General features: G+C 32.4%; 1 protein-coding gene across 14 annotated transcripts in view; it reads left to right on the forward strand.

Annotated features, from left to right (window-relative positions):
• PAM (peptidylglycine alpha-amidating monooxygenase) overlaps positions 1-17,184 on the forward strand; it is a 344,584-nt gene that overhangs the window by 24,032 nt on the left and 303,368 nt on the right. For 8 of the 14 annotated variants that reach the window (XM_074281870.1, XM_074281880.1, XM_074281881.1 and 5 more), the window contains 3 exons: positions 2,697-2,754; positions 8,055-8,132; positions 8,392-8,475. The exons of 2 other annotated variants lie outside the window; for them this stretch is intronic. The gene's annotated coding sequence lies outside the window, so the exon portion shown is untranslated. The remainder of the gene's footprint in view (positions 1-2,696; positions 2,755-8,054; positions 8,133-8,391; positions 8,476-17,184) is intronic. 4 more of the 14 variants (XM_074281874.1, XM_074281875.1, XM_074281877.1 and 1 more) reach the window with 3 other exon arrangements.

Genomic DNA, 17,184 nt, shown 5'->3' on the forward strand with positions numbered 1-17,184 from the left:
CATTGAATTCCTTATAATTGTTTCTAAGACCCTAAACTGTACAGAGAGCTGGGTTGATGGAAGCAGACCTCTTAAGAATTGGCTCAGGTCCAAAGATGTAAATAACATATCTGGGTTTCTTAAGGAAAGTTGGGAGAACTATTATGATGCTTTCCAACCTTTGCTTGGCAGGATATATGGCAACATTCTACAGATCAATAACTGCTTCTCCAGCAGTAGGGCAAATAGTCTAGATAAAGGGAAAAAGAAAAATCTTAATAAATGGGATGATAATGAAGAATAGCTGTTACTAAAAAATAAAAGAATTTTGGACTGAAGAGAGGGGAGCCAAATACTATGCAGCTTTAAAACTCTAGTGTTTTTCTCATATTTTAGTAAAGGTCTGTGAATAGGACCTTTTGTGGACTTATGCATAAAAGGATGATATGAGAATGAGTGAATTGGATGATGTTTATGCACATTTTAGGGGAAGATTAGAGGTTAAAGGAGAAAATGAACCAGTATTGTGCTGAGTGCAGGAGGGGACTAATGAAGTCATGAATTTGCAGCCTAAATTTGCTAATCTTTTCCTCCATTTACATCTGTCATAGTGGCAGCCACATTGCTTTCCTTAAATCAATCATTTAATAAACATTTATTAAGAATCTAGTACAAGTCAGGCACTGTACTAAGAGTTGAAGAATACAGACAGAAATGAAACGGCCTCAGCCATCAAGAACAAAATGAGGAGATAATATATGTGTATCTGTATGTGTGTGTAAATATGTTTATAAATACATAAGACAAATATAATGTGATGTTTTTTTGAAAGAGTAAGGAGGCTATGCAGTGGTAGGATCAGGAAACATGAAGCATAAAAGAAGGATTCTTAATTTTTGTGTGTGTCATGGATTCCTTTGGAAGTCTAGTAAAGTCTTAATCCCCCTTTTCAGAATAATTTTTTAAATGTAAAATAAAATATAGATGATTACAAAGGAAATAAATTATATTGAAATAGTTATCAGAATTCAAGTATCTTAAAAGAAATAGTAAGTCTAATAAATATAATTATTTCAAAATAGCAATAAGTTAAAAAAATTTTGAGCTATCTGCAACATTTTTAATATGAGATAGAAGTATTTGTGATTTCTTTTGGTGACAAAGCCATAGGTACTATTAAATACTAATGTTCTTGTCTACATTCATAATGGAAAGAAACATTAAATTAAATTAACATTTGTGGCAGTAAAGATGTAATTAATTTCTCATTTATTTTCCTCTGAAATCCCTTATGGGAATCTTAGGTTAAGAACACCCTAATAGAAATTGGTGCTTGAGCTGAGTTTCAAAGGAGATAAGTGATTAAAAGGGATGGCTGTTGGGAAGGAGTACATTCTAGGTATATGACATAGGGGGAAAAAAAGCAGAAATGAGAAATGAATTGTTATGTATGAAGAACAAAAAGGAAAGTTTGGCTATATGTAGAGTGTGGAAAGGAGAGAAATGTCATTTGATAATAAAGATGGGTTAGAGTTAACCCTCTGGATTTTTAAAATTTGCATTTCTCTAAGTAGTAGAGATTTAGGATTTTTTTTTTTCATATGATTATCGGTAATTTTGCTTTCTTCTGCTGAAAACTGCTTGTTCATGTTTTTTGGCCATTTATCAACCAGGTAATAATTTAAAAATTGTCCTCAATTTATTTTTCAGGTCAGTTGTTTTTCTTATGAGATATTTCCCATTTTTTCAATTTTCTTTCATTTTTTGATCTTGTTTTCTAACTATTTCTAATATAAAGGAGTTACTAGCTTCCACTTTTTAAAGATTATTTTCTTCAAGAAACTTTTGTACCTCTTTTTCTATTTGGCCAATTTTGCTTTTTAGGATGTTATTTTTTCAGGTTTGTTTCTTTTCTTTTCTTTTCTTTTTTTATGTGCCTCAAATACCAATCTATCAAATTAATTTTTTCAAAATCTTTTCATAATTTTCTTCCTTTGTTCTTATTACTTTATCTAATTTTTGAAAATATTTGTTTAGTGTTTTTGCCTTTTTTGTCTTTTGAGTTTGTGCTTAATCTTTCTTATCACCTATAAATAACTTTTTATGGCCAAGTTCTTTTTGTTGTTTGTTCATCTATTTCTTGACAGTTAATTTTATGTTAAATTTTGGGTGTGTTTCTGGCTTGGGTGTTGGAACACCATTTTAAGTTTCAGGATTTTTTACAGTACTATTTTCAGACTGGGGACTTAGAATTTTTCAGTACTTCCAAAGTGGTGTGATCTGGGGAGAGGTATAATCACTGTACTCCTGCTCTAAATGCTGATCTTTACCCAAGAAGGGCACCTGATCTTTTGTAACTTAAGACAATACTGCTACTCAGGGAACCCACTCCCTCTTGACTTAAAGTGTTCCTTTCCACCCTGGAACAATCACCCAAAAGTGAGTATAGATAATGGATTTGCCAAACAATATCTGGTCCTGCATCCAGTGTACAATAGGGTCAACTGTAATCTTTTCCTGCTTGGTTCCTAGATCCCTTTATGATTGTCTCTGACTTGAGAACTCCCAAAGCTACTAATACTTCTGTCACCCACTATTGACGTTTCGTTCATGTGTGCTTCTGGCCAGCTACCACTCTTATGTTATAGCTGTCTTCCCAATTGTCTTGGGCTGTAAGAATCTATCATTCTGACTTTTTGTTGTCTCTGTTTCTCCAGAATTTGATTTTGAAGAATTATTTTAAAATTGTTTGGAAGGAAATGTTGAAAAACTCAGGTGAGTGTTTTGTCTACTCCATCATTTTGTCTTTCCCCTCAGAAGTGCCCTGTCATTTTTTTGTGTGTGTTATCGTCTTGCTATCTTTACCAGTCACATATTCTGGCTTCATTTATAACAATGTGGATGTAATTCATATATTTTAGTGTGTGACCTTATTCAGTGTTGGACATAGATTGACTAGTAATAGTATCCTCTTCCTACTTTTCTACCATTTTGTCATCATCATTTACAAGTAGGAAGCCATTATATGACTGAGTTATTCTGTGCTTTTGTCAATTGTGTAGGTCATATATGGCAAAAACAAAACATTCATCACTGGTTGACTAATCCTTCTATGAGAGTCTTTCCATACTCAATTACTCTGGTACTCAGAAAACAGATAATAGTTGTTTATCATGTCCCTGGTAAGAGCCTATTTCAGTTTGGTAGAATTTGTCAGAGCTTGTATTCCTCACTATAGTATTTAAAAAATCAGGGTCACCTTCCATGTCATAATGAACCTTCAGAGTCAGGTTTTAATAGAATAATCTAGAAGAGGGTGATTTTCATAATATAAGGTCTTTAATAAAGTCTTGTAAATATATCTTACTGATTTTCCAAGAACACTATAGTGAACACACAAAAAATTGTGTGTATTGGGAAGTAGGGAGGAGAAGAGAGAAAGAATCAGTCATGCCAAATAATGTAAGAGAAACATTATTAAGGTTAAATGAAATTTTGATTATTATAATGCTTCTGTTTAAATAATAATGCTAAAAGGGGCTGGGCAAAAGCATTTAAGGCTACTTTCAAAATGTATTTACACAAGTACCAGGAAATGAGTGTATTTCTATAAAAAGCTCTTAATGATTGTATAAGGATTTCCTTTATTTGTATAATGAACAGTTGACTGCTAAGGACTCCTTGGTTGTCATAGAGGTTTAGAATTATCTCTTCAGTGAATTGACATAGTCCTTTGAAAAGATAAACTGTGACCTATTAAGAATTAAAGTTTTAAACTTTTAGAGTTATATGATAATGTGGTCATTTATATGAAACTTAGTTTTGAAAATATGAGAACTGGCAAGGACTATTATTATTATTATTATTTAATAATAAAAGAACTTTACAAGTACATATGTTTGTATTGTTTGTGTATCTTGTCAAAATTTTTTGGATAATTCAATTTTTATAAATTATGTTTGTAATATATTTAGGAAAGTTCCAATCTTAAAAGAAACTTTGCTCTGAATCCTTTAAAACTATCCTTTTAGAACACAATCCTAATTCATATATATGTCATTCATAACAATTTTTGTATGTAGTGAAGCTTTTTGTCTCTAACTTTCTTTTGCACTTAACATATCATACATTTTATTTTGTGTTCTTATTTTATCTTCCTGTAGAATATAAACTTTCTATGACATTATATATGGCGACATCTATATAAATACAGAAATGGTAGTCCTTGCCCACAACAAAGTTGAAATTTACTGTGACTGAACAGATCATATGATATCCATTTACAAAGAAAGGAGAATATGTTAGAGAATCCTAATCAGACTGTGGGTTTCAAATGAAAAGAGATTGTTGGGAGGTAATGGCAGAGAGAGTAGTACCTGAAATTGCAATGGTGATCAAGTAGTATAAGAACTTTTCCTGAGTATGTTAGAGAAGTTGTCAGCATCAGAAACAATATCAAAGGATGAGATATTTTTAGAGGAAATACAAGTCTATGGGGTGGAAGAATATATAGAGTGAAGGACTCTAGGACTAAGGAGAACCAGGAAAAATGTTAAAGTCCATCTAATTCTGAGGTAGCGAGGTAGTGCAGTGTATAGAGCACTGAGTCTGGAGTCAGGAGGATGAGAGTTTAAATCTAGAAGCAGATACTTACTAGATATGTGATCTTGGGCAAGTCATTTAACACTGATTGCCTCAAAAAAAGAATCATCTAATCACTGTTTTCATGTTACAAATCAAGAAATTGGGATCCTAATAGAATTAGTTCATTTAAGATTACTGATGGTACATTACAGACTGAATTCAAACCCAGTACCTCTAACTCTAGATTTAGTACATTTCAAAGCATCTTTCATTTACTACCCCTTTCTGCATAGAAAAACAACATGGAAGACGTGAGAATGTGGTAGTAAAGAAATAGATAAGCTTGTTAAATGTGGACTTTGGTTTTAATATGGTGAATAAACATAATTTTCTTCTTTTACAAAGTTATCTCTGGGATCTCTGGCAAGTTATTATTGGTTACCCTCTTATAGAATTAAATAATGACAAGGTTTTTTTCTACAGTGAATTGTATACAGTAGATATTTAATAAATGCATGTTGTACTTAATGAAGTGAATTCCGTATTTTCCTTTCTTTCTCTTATACTTTTCACAGGTGGTTAATTTTTTTTGAATATGTAAATTGTTTAAAATGCTTGGCACAATAATGTAATATAATTCCTTATGTTAATTTACTTCAGTTAGTCCAGTTTTTCTAGAAATTGTAATTCCTTATATTTAAATTAAACACTCAGTTATACTGAATTTTTAATATTTTGAAATTACTGTGAGATTGGTTAATGAAATTGTTGGGCAACTACTTTCAGTAGTCAGCTCACAATTTCCTCTTCTAAAGTAAGATATTAGAATTAAGTACACCTAAACAGTTGACCAATACTTCTGTATTTCTGCCTACCTAGAGGTTTTAAATGGTATTCACTTAACATTTAGCACATTTTAATTAATTGTTATAATTGCATATTCTTTTTTATTTTAAAGGTGTTTTATTAGGATCATTTCTTAGGGTCATAGATCTAGAACTAGAAGGGATCTCAAAGGTCATATGGTTCAGACCTTTCATTTTGTAGAAGAAGAAATGAAAGTCCAGGAAGACTAAATGATTTTCCTATCATTATCATAGGTATCGAGAGTCAGAGGTCAAAATTGAATGGAGGTCCTCTGACATCACAGGAAGTGCTTTTCCTTTATTTTTATATCATTGTTCCTTCCCAACGATCCTCTGCTTTCCATAGAACTCTTAAAATAGCTAAATACAGTCAAGCAAATTAATGAATTCATTGCCTCTATATAAAAATGACTTTCTGAAACCATAAACCTTCCCCTAGTTGCTGAGAAGTGAGAGCCATGTTTCATCAGCAGCCCTCTGAATTTATGATTGGTCACTTCATTGATAATAGTTATAAAGTTTTTCAGAGTTGTTTCCCTTCACATTATGTGAAACATCATGTAAATTGTTCTGCTTGCTTCATCTTCATGTACTTCTATGAATTATTCATAATTCATTGTTTCTTTCTATGCAATAATATTCAATTATAACAATATACCACAGTTTATTCAGCCATCCCACAACTGATAGGTTCCCACATTGCTTCCAATTATAGTTATAATTTTAACTCCTGCAAAAATACTGTTTCTGTCTCTTTATCTCTCTCTCTGTCTCATACACATGCATGCCTCACCTTCCCACCCCCAGCATGCATATTATATATTTATTGGGCTTCTAGATAAAGCAGTGAATAGAATGCTAGGCCTGGAGTCAGTAAGATCTAAATTAAAGTCCAGAGTCAGATATTTATTAACTGGGTGATCCTGAAAAAGTCACTTAATTTCTCTCTGCCTTAGTTTCCTCATTAATAAAATAGGAATATTACTTGGGTAGTACCCACCTACCAGGATTATTGTGATGATCAAATAAGAATTGTAAAGTACTTAGTCTAGTGCTTGGCACTATGTAAGAGCTATGTAAATCTTAGCTATTTTCTATTTATATGAGATCTTAATCAATTATATATATATTAATGATCTGTTTTCTAGTCTTAATCCTCAGTTTTGCAACTCCAGCTGCCTAATGGATACTTTGAACTGGTTTGGATTCCAATAGACATTTTAAACTGGACATACTCCAAACAGAATTCATATATCTTTTTCCACTTACCCTCCCCTTTCTAAACTTCCTTATTACTGTTGAAGTTAACCATCCACAGACTTGCAATCTATGTTTCATAATTAACTCCTAAACTTTCTTTCATTCCTTATAAACAATCTGTTGCCAAGACCTGTTGATTTGGTAACATCTCTTGCATATATTTCCTTCTTTTCTCTGATACTGAACCACTCTGATGCAGGCTCTCCTTACTTCACTCCAGGACTATAGCAATAGTCATCTTATTTGCTTGCCTGACTCAGTTCTCTCCCCATTCCATTCTATTTTCTACTCAGCTGTCAAAATGATCTTCCTAATGTACCTGTCTGACCCTGTAACTTTTCTGCTCAGTAAACTCTAGTGGCTCCCTCTCACCTGTGGGATCAAATATAAAATCCTCTGCTGTTTCAAGCTATTCATAATTTAGCATCCATCCTCTATATTTCCAGACTTCTCACAGTTTATACTGTTGCCCCATGTACTCCTTCATCCATTGGCTTCCATGCTGTTCCTCGAATAAGACTCTTCATCTCCTGACTCTTACCTGCAAAGGTCTCCCTCCTCAGCTCTACCCTCTGGCTTCCCTAGCTTTCTTTATGTCATAATTAAAATCTCACCTTCCACAGGAAGCATTTCTCAATACCTTTTCCTTCAAGTGCCTTCCGTATGTTGATTATTTTTAGTTTTTCTATGTATAGCTTGTTTGTACATAAGTGTTTGCATGTTGTTTCTCCCCTAAGATTGTGAATGCTTTAAGAACAGGGTCTTTTACTTTTCTTTTTATCCCTAGCTTTTAATACAGTGTCTGGCACATAGTAGGTTCTTAATACATGTTTAGTGACTGACTGTTTTTGTCTTCTATGGGGTATTCTATTTATTTCTCCAAAATGACTACTTATTTTATGGTGGCAATTTAAAATGCCCATTTTAATACGAACTAATTTCACAGGGCTTCACTTTTATTTCTAAAATGCTGATGCTCAGCATTGTCCAGTACTGAATACAATAAAAAGTGCAGTCCGTGCCTTGTAAGATAAGAAGCTGGATTTTAACACTAAGTGAAGAATAATGCTGAAGTGCTCACTAGGGTGTTTTTCAGGATAGTTGGGATACTTAGTAATACAGACAGTTACCTGTCTGCTAATTGATTGGAATGAGATTGTAACTTTAGTGCATTTTCCCAACCAACTGAAATGGATAAGAAAAAAGAGAAAACGTTAAACACTAAAAACAAGTGGAAAGGTATACTAACAAAGTTTTAGAAAATGTTTAGAATGAGTGTTTCTTCCTTTCTGATTGGAAAATTAGAGGAAGAATTTAGGGTTGACTCTTTTAATTGCAAATTATTCTTATTTCTTTCATCTGTAGGCTTCTAGAAGGCTCTTTTGAAAGAATAGCCAAAAATCAATGGAAATCAAGAGATTTTGATTAAGAGTGAACCACAAGGTAAAATTCATAGCCAAAAATATTGGTCACATAGTTTAATACTATATTCTATATAAATGAAATATTTAATTCTTCACTTATAACATTTTAAAATATGCCTATTAAAATGTAAAAAAAAAAAACATGTGTCTATAAAAAATTCCTTTAAATACAATTGAATTTATGGAAGAGGTAATTGCTTAAAAAAAAACAAAGCCCCCAAACCTGCCAGTATCTTTCATATAATATACAAGTACTCTGTTTCATTGTGTTTGCTTAGGTGATCCAGCTTTTTCCAGTAATTAATCAAGTGTTAACTACCTGTCAGCCCAATAACAAGTGAAAGGAGTGGCTATTGGGGGAGGTGAGTTGTTCTGTTTTGGGCTTTGCCATTTACTGCATGGTAACCTTTGGTATTATGCATTTCTTGGCTTAATTTTCTCTTAGACTTGATACAAGTGGTCATTTTACCATTATATTAACATATCTTTGAGATTTCTGTACTTTAGAAATGTAGGGACAAAAAGGAGTAGGAGAAAAATTGCTATTTTCTCTTTGTATGGACCATTAGTTTTCCAGGAAACTTATCAAAATTTTAAAAGTATTTCTTAAGGTGATTTTGTCTTGATTTGTGTCTGTTCTGATTGCTGTATTTGCTATCATCTTTTTTTTTTGTATTTGACTTATGTAGTTTAATTTCCTTGTTTATTACATAAACTATTCTCTTAATAGTAACATTTTTGATAAAACATGAAGAAATCTTAACTGTTCTAAAATGTAAGAAACACTGGAGACAAAGAATATATAAGTGTATAAGTTGAGAGGTTTTTAGATATTGGAGAAAAAATTTCTCTAAACTGACATTAATTATTTAAAGAAATCAAAAAAGACAATAATCTCCCCCCCCAAAAAAAAACCTCCCAGTCAAAAACAACACAAGGAAATGGAGAAATGATATATGAAGCTACAAAAACTTATAGACAACATAATTTTATTATAGATTTTAAATCTAATACTCCCAAGACCTATAGCAGGCATTTTAATACTTTGAGCTACCTGAAGTTTTCCCATGAAAGAATAAAGAGAAACTAAAGCACATTTCAGAGCTAGATTGGCTCTCAAAACCAAAACTAAGGACAATACTGTCAACTAGAATCTTTAGATAATTCTTGAAGTAACTGGAATAACTAAGAGTCATTGCTAGATTTTATCCTAACCATTTTATTTATCTATTTTTAACCTACTTATTTAAATATATTTTATTGATAATTTTTTGTTTTTCCATGGCATTTTAATTTCCCTTCTGCCAAACTGAATCTTCCCTTGTGACAAAAACAAAAACAAAATTCCAATACAATAAATATATCTGAAAAAAGTTTGCAATGTTCTTTCCTAAATACTTAAGTTCTGAAGTTCCATGTCTGCTGAAAAAAAAGTAAAGTAAATGTTTCCTTATCCTTCTTAGGAATTGTTAGTTCGGTTCAGATTTCAACTTCCTTTACTGATGAAGATGATAGCGCAGCAAGTAATATTTTAGGACAAATGAGTCCTTTGTAGTAATCATAAAATGTGGTGGTTAATTAAAAGGCCACCAGTGACTCAGATGCTAATTAACTTAAAGTTTGATTCAAATTTCAAAATATTAGTTACAAATGTTAAAAAACAATTAAGAGTGGAAATGTATCAACAGAATTCATCTGGAAAAACAAAAGGTCAAGACTTTCAAGGGAACTAATGAAAGAAAAATCACATGAAGGTGGTCTAGCTGTACCAGATCTAAAATTATAGTATAAAGCAGCGGTCACAAAAACCATTTGGTATTGGCTAAGAAATAGACTCATTGATCAATGGAATAGGTTAGGTTCATAGGACAAAATAGTCAATAACTTTAATAATCTAGTGTTTGACAAACAAAAAAAAAAAAAACTCCAGCTTTTGGGATAAGAATTCACTGTTTGACAAAAACTGCTGAGAAAATTGGAAATTAGTATGGCAGAAACTAGGCATTGACCCACACTTAACACCATACACCAAGATAAGGTCAAAATGGGTTCATGACTTAGACATAAAGAATGAGATTATAAATAAATTAGAACAATACAGGATAGTTTACCTCTCAGATATGTTGAGGAGGAAGGAATTTGTGACCAAAGAAGAACTAGAAATCATTATTGATCACAAAAGAGAAAATTTTGATTATATCAAATTAAAAAGCTTTTATACAACAAAACTAATGCAGACAAGATTAGAAGGGAAACGATAATTTGGGAAAACATTTTTACAGTCAAAGGTTCTGATAAAGTCCTCATTTCCAAAATATAGAGGTAATTGACTCTAATTTATAAGAAATCAAGCCATTCTTCAATTGTTAAATGTTCAAAACATATGAACAGACAATTTTCAGAGGAAGAAATTGAAACTATTTCTACCCATATGGAAAGATGCTCCAAGTCATTATTCATCAGAGAAATGCAAATTAAGACAACTCTGAGTTACACACCTCTCAAATTGGCTAGGATGACAGGAAAAGGTAATGCTGAATGTTGGAAGGGATGTGGGAAAACTGGGACACTGATACATTGTTGGTGGAATTGTGAATACATCCAGCCATTCAGGAGAGCAATTTGTAACTGTGCTCAAAAGGTCGTCAAACTGTGCATACCCTTTGATCCAATAGTGTTACTCCTGGGCTTATATCCAAAAAAGATCTTAAAGAAGGGAAAGGGACCTGTATGTGCAAAAATATTTGTGGCAGCCCTTCTTGTAGTGGCCAGAAACTGGAAACTGAGTGGACGCCCATCAATTGGAGATTGGCTGAATAAATTGTGGCTTATGAATGTTATGGAATATTATTGTTCTGTAAGAAATGATCAGTCCTGGAGAGACTTACATGAAGTTATACTGAGTGAAATGAGCAGGACCAGGAGAGCATTATATACTTCAACAACAGTACTATATGATGATCAATTCTGATGGACGAGGCTCTCTTTAACAATGAGATGAACCAGATCAGTTCCATTTGATCAATAATGAATAGAACCAGCTATACCCAATGAAAGAACTCTGGGAAATGAGTGTGAACCACTACATAGCATTTCCAATCCCTCTGTTTTTGTCCACTGGCATTTTTGATTTCCTTCTCAGGTTAATTTTATCTTATTTCAAATTCTGATTCTTCTTGTGCAACAAAATAACTATATGGACATATATACATATGTTGTATTTAACATATACTTTAACATATTTAACATGTATTGGTCTTCCTGCCATCTGGGGGAGGGGGTGGGGGGAAGGAGGGGAAAAGTTGGAACAGAAGGTTTTGCAAGGATCAATGCTGAAAAATTACCCATGCATATATTTGTAAATAAAAAGCAATAATAATAATTTTAAGTGACAACGTATCAAAGTGGATAGAATATTTTCTTTGAAGTCAAAAAAACTGGCTTCAGGACCTATATCTGATACATATGTGACCATGGCAAGTCATTTTAACTGCTTAGTCTCTCCTGAAGTTGCCAGTTTGTATCAGTGAAGGAGATTGCCATAACTTAATATTCTACATACTGGTAACATCCCAGGTTTGAATCCCTCTGTCTTCCTCTATTTTTAAAAAAAGGCTTAAAAAGATACATAAGCTTAATATTGTTTTGTCTTCCACTTAATACCTGTCTTACAAATCCCATTCTTTTATATTTGTGGTTAAGTTGCTTGAAAATATGTCTTGTCATATAAAAAGAATGCCTTGAAATATGTTAGGAATAATAGAGGGAGTGAGAAAAGGTGCTATAAGAATGTCAAATACCTCCCAGTTCACTGTTGCCATTGTTGGAAAGACAAAAGATTGCAGACATATGGTGCTGAACTGTCATCAATTCTACAAAGATCCTTCCCTTGAATAGCCTTGCAGGTTAATTTAATGTTTTAGTATTCAATAATATGTTCTAAATGATCCCACAGCTTTTAAATCTTCATATTCATTCCCAAAAGACTATTGTCTGCAAGGTGAATACATTTTGCTTTGAATCTTCCTATTTTAATAAATTTATTTGGCCCCACTATAGATTCACTCATTCCAATGGATATAATGCTCATGGGAATGTAATGTACAAGATGGTTTTGAAGGACACTTTTATTTTCCAGTATGTTTTCTCAGCAGGTGGTTAATGTTTTCTGTCCTGCAAAAACAGCATTCAGAACTGAATGTTACGATATTTTCAAAAAGCATCATTTTCATTTTGCATAAAATAGCACAATAATTCCTACCTTTTTGAGAATGCTTTGCATATATGTACTGGTGACATACAAATATCCACTTCAGGATGGCATTTTTATTTTTTAAAAAAAAAGGGGAAAAAAACAGATCCTAGGATTCAGCATTAACTTTCAAGTGTATCCAAATCATACCCAATATTTTCCATTATAAAACATTTAAATTATATTTATCTTCATAGTCTTATCTATTCTAGGTAAGAAACACATTTTGGTCCTAAAGTTGTATCCCTTTTGATTTTTTTCTTGATATTTCTCTAGTTGGTTTTTATGCTTTCCAGTTAAAAATCTAATATCCATAGCAATTGTCTATATCTTTTATTTTTTAAATTCATTTTTAAAGGAAATAAAATAATAAGGAAACAGAGTTACATAATGGACAAAGAGCTGGCCTCAATGTCAGGAAGACTTGGCTCTCCTAAAACCTACAAGCTGTGTAATATGTGTGACTGGTTAAGCCACAACCTTTCATTTCCCCTTAGGCAACTCTTTAAGACTACAAATTGCAGAAAAGTTGCCAATCTTAGTGATAGAGTTTTCTCCTTGGGAGTTCCTGATACCATTGAAATCACAGGTCCAATCCTACCTAATAATAAAGAAGCAAATAATTCTTTATGGATAGGAGCTAGAACTTCTGTGGCCTGAAATAAAAAGTCAATGACAGAGGTACCTAAGGAATAGTACTTTTATTGTGCTTCCAAATTCAATTTTGAATTGTATGATGGTAGCTCTAAAACCAAATCTACAAGTGCCTACTGGTTGTCAGGAGACTTTGAAGAGACAAAGACAACAACAAAAAACAGTCCTTGTCCTAATCAAATTTACATTTTATCAATGAACTTGAAATTTTGTAGAGAATAATTTTTATACTAGATATTATTGAACACAGTGAATTGAGCTGCCTTTAGAGTCAGGAAAGACTAACTTCAACCTTCTCTCAGCCCAGCTTCTCTCACTTTGGACGAGTCACTTGATTTATAGAGAAACTGCTAATCTGCATCTGTAAAGGAGTATCCACCCTGGTAATGTTGTGCATCTTTGAAATCAAAGATCTTGTCCTCCCTTCAAACACACACACACACACACACACACACACACACACACACACACACACACAAGAATTTTGTTGAACAAAATTCAGTCAACAAGTATTTATTAAGTGCCTCCTATGTGTCAATCAGTGTAACAAGTACTGGGTGTATAAAAAAGGGCAAAAATTAATCTCTGCTCTCAAGAAACTCATGGTCTAATAGTAGACACAAAAATTGAGATTTTTGCTATTGGCCTTTATGTCCTTTTAGGAAACTAGTATGTGAGTTTTAGTTTGTTATATCATCAAGAGAATGAGTATTAATTTTTGTTTATCCTCTGGTAATATTGAGTTTTCAGAGAGGCAAAAAAACAGTGGATTTTTAAAAAATGGTAAAAACTTGTATAGGGAAATGAAGTTTCTGAGGATTCAGAAACTCATACTTCAAAGTAGCCTATGATTCTCATTTATAGCTACAGAGAATTAATCATCTTTCAATAATGCTTTGAAGTATTTTTTTTAAAGCACAACATGAATTCATGAATAAAACTAACCACCTTAGTAGGTACTGTACATTTTTTTATTTGCCTGTGGCCCTTAGTAATAGAAATTCAAATTCTGGTTAATTTGTGAGTTTCAAATCAACCAAGTGTTTAGTGCAAGTTTTCTTTCCTGTTATGAAGACTTCTTCCAGAAAATAGCTTTTTATAGGAATGGGTATGGGTTATACCCAAGAACAGGCATAGAATGAATCTGGGTAAAATTTCATTTTCATTTTGTTACCTGGGTTGTGTTTAGTCTATATACTGCTTTAGTTTTTTTTATTTTTATTTCTCATAATGTTTTAGAACTGTGAACTTCAAATGAGAGGCCATGCTATGATTCCAAGAAAAATTTCATTATCTTTTTTCACCTCACTCATCACTCTGAAATTCTACCCGTTCCTATTTTTCCCATGGCTGTCAGTCCCTCAGGCTAGTTATAGTCTTACTTTTAAAAAATAATTATTACTCTTTGGTCTTGGAAATCAAAAATTTTGGTGCAGTTCCACATAAAAGTAATTAACTATCAACTAAACTCCGTAATTCTTCTATCAACTGCTATATTCACACATCCTTTAATTTACAATCTCATTTTTCCCTACAAAGCCAATTGCTTTTCTATAATCTGAAAAAATGCAGTTAAACTTGCTGTCTTTATTAGCTTACCCTCTCCTCTTATATTTATTTATACTGGACAAGAGTCAACAATCACTAATTGGCAATGATTCTCAATTGGCTGCTTCAATATAATTATGAATTTTAAATTAGATTATTTCTCCATTATTTTTAAACCCACTACACTATATGTAACTTGATCTCTCCTAGAGTTCTTATTCAAACGTTAACATGATTACACTGATTCTTTAAATATCTAAGCACATTCTTATTCACCATAATCATTTTAGTCTCTGCCAATAACCTATTCCAGCTGTTCATCAGATGAGAAGAAATAGTGATTATATCATTTATACCACAGCCCTACAAGCTGTCCTTTATAACCATATTGGTGACATTGGTTTCATGCTTACAATAGCATGACTAATAGTTAATAAAAACTCAAAAGACCATCAACACATTTTCCTGACTAATATAATATAGCATTACTAGGGCTAATTATTGCTGCCACTAGCACATCAGTCCAATTTGGCCTTCACCCATGGCTCCCTTCAACTATAGAAGGACCAACTCCTGTGTCAGCTCAAACTACTGAGGCAAAATCCCCAGTCCCTTCATAGTCCCCACATCTTGGTTCCTGTGTCATCTGGTAATTTTAGTAACTGTTGCTCAGCAGGTGGGTTTTATGCTCCAGGGCCAGTAGCTGGTGAAGAACACTCTTCCCTTTACTCTGCCCCCTTTTGTTAGGATAAAATTGGACAGAATAATTGTAGAGAATAAGCAAACATGATTGGGTTGATATTGGTATCTCTCTTCACAAATTTACCCAGCCACTATGTAGAGGACATCACCAACCTTTTAGTCACATAAGTTTGCAACTTGTGACATCCTTGACTCCTCACTTTAACTCATCCTATGTTACCATAATCATCAAATCTTATTGTTTCTCTTCCCATTTCTTATATTAGACTCAATTTCTACTTATACAGCTATTAGCTCTCCATGTGCCTTCCCTACTTCCAGTTTCTCCTCTTTCCAATTCGTTCATCACAAAATTGGTAAAATGATTTATCTAAAGTTCATTTTTTAACAATCACTTCCTATCCAACACGTTCTAATAGCAAACTATTAACTCCAGTATCAAAAATAGCTTTGTCTTGTGCTTTCAAATTTTATGTTTTACATGTACAAAACCTGTAAATAAGTAAATATATAAATTCCTGGGATGTGTGCTCAAAAATTTATTATATGTGCCATTGAAAACTGTTTGGAGATTACTGCTGTAATATGAAATATAATTCAGAAATATAATTTAGAAACCTAGTTTTTCTGTTTTATAATTGCTTATGGAGTTGTTATGAACCTTTTTAGTCAGTCTGGCTTCTGTATAGTTAGGATGAATTTCTCATGGAAATTTAAAATAATACAACTTTTTAAAAGGTAGAGACTTCATAGTTTGTGTAGTCTAATGCTTTTATTTTGCATATGAAGAAAGTAAAGTCCAAGTAGGATAAATGTTTTCCCAAGATTATCCAATCTCATACCAATCTCATATATCATCTCATACTCCTAATTCTTAATCTTTTTCTTTATTTTAATTTTTTTGTTCTAAACAAACTGAAAAAGGCAGTTCTTTGACACTGTAAATATTAATGAAATTTTTCAAAGTGTATGGTAAACAACACAATAATAGTGAAGCTACCCTATTTTTCTTTGTTTTTGTCTGAAATTTCTCATTCTCTCTTTTTAAAAAATATTTCATTGCTGCTATTTTCTTCCTTTGGCATTACTATCACAACCCACTCCCATATCCTTATATAACTTCCCAAACTGTCCTGTAAACAAATAAAAATCTTTAAGAATATATTCTTATAGTCACATTTTCTGAATCTAAACTATGTCTAATTCTGTATGTCTATCTATCCACTAAAGTATAGGAATTATGAGTTAGCATCAATCTTTAAGTGTCATAATCAATCATTTTATTGCCTTTTTTCTTGTAAAATTAATGAAAACCAGTATATATGTATGTACATGTATCTATTCAGACATTATGATGCAAATCAATAATAATAGTAATAACTAACATTTATAGAACACATTACATTCTAGGAACTGTACACACACATGCATCCACACACGTACATACATGTTTGTGTATAAAATGTGCATTGCTTATAAAGTCAGCTCACAAGTACAAAAATATTCTCTGGAAGTGCATATATTTCATCCTAAAACTAACATCCAGACATAATTGTTTTTGGATTGATGTCAGTGGAAAAAGTCCTTTTTGTTAAGATTCCAGACCTTGTTTGATTTAATAATAAAGTGATTTTGGATGAGAGTTTAGCAACTGGCAGAACTTTCAGTTATTTTGGTAATATTGCATCATCTTTTTTCTCCAGTTTCTCAGTGATCTATGTTGGATTAAAAAAAAAAAAACTCATATAACAAAAGTTACAACTTCACTACTGCTGATGTCAAGAAAACAAGACTAATTTGCAATTAAGTCCTAACTACACTTGTGTTGGAATGTTCACTTAGAAGATTGGTAGTTGAAACAAATAAATAAATATCTACAACTTTTCCTCTGGGTAGGTTTGAAGGGCTGTTTTTG

The sequence above is a fragment of the Sminthopsis crassicaudata genome, chromosome 1 (genome assembly GCF_048593235.1).
Source record: "Sminthopsis crassicaudata isolate SCR6 chromosome 1, ASM4859323v1, whole genome shotgun sequence".
Taxonomy (NCBI): Eukaryota; Metazoa; Chordata; class Mammalia; order Dasyuromorphia; family Dasyuridae; genus Sminthopsis; species Sminthopsis crassicaudata.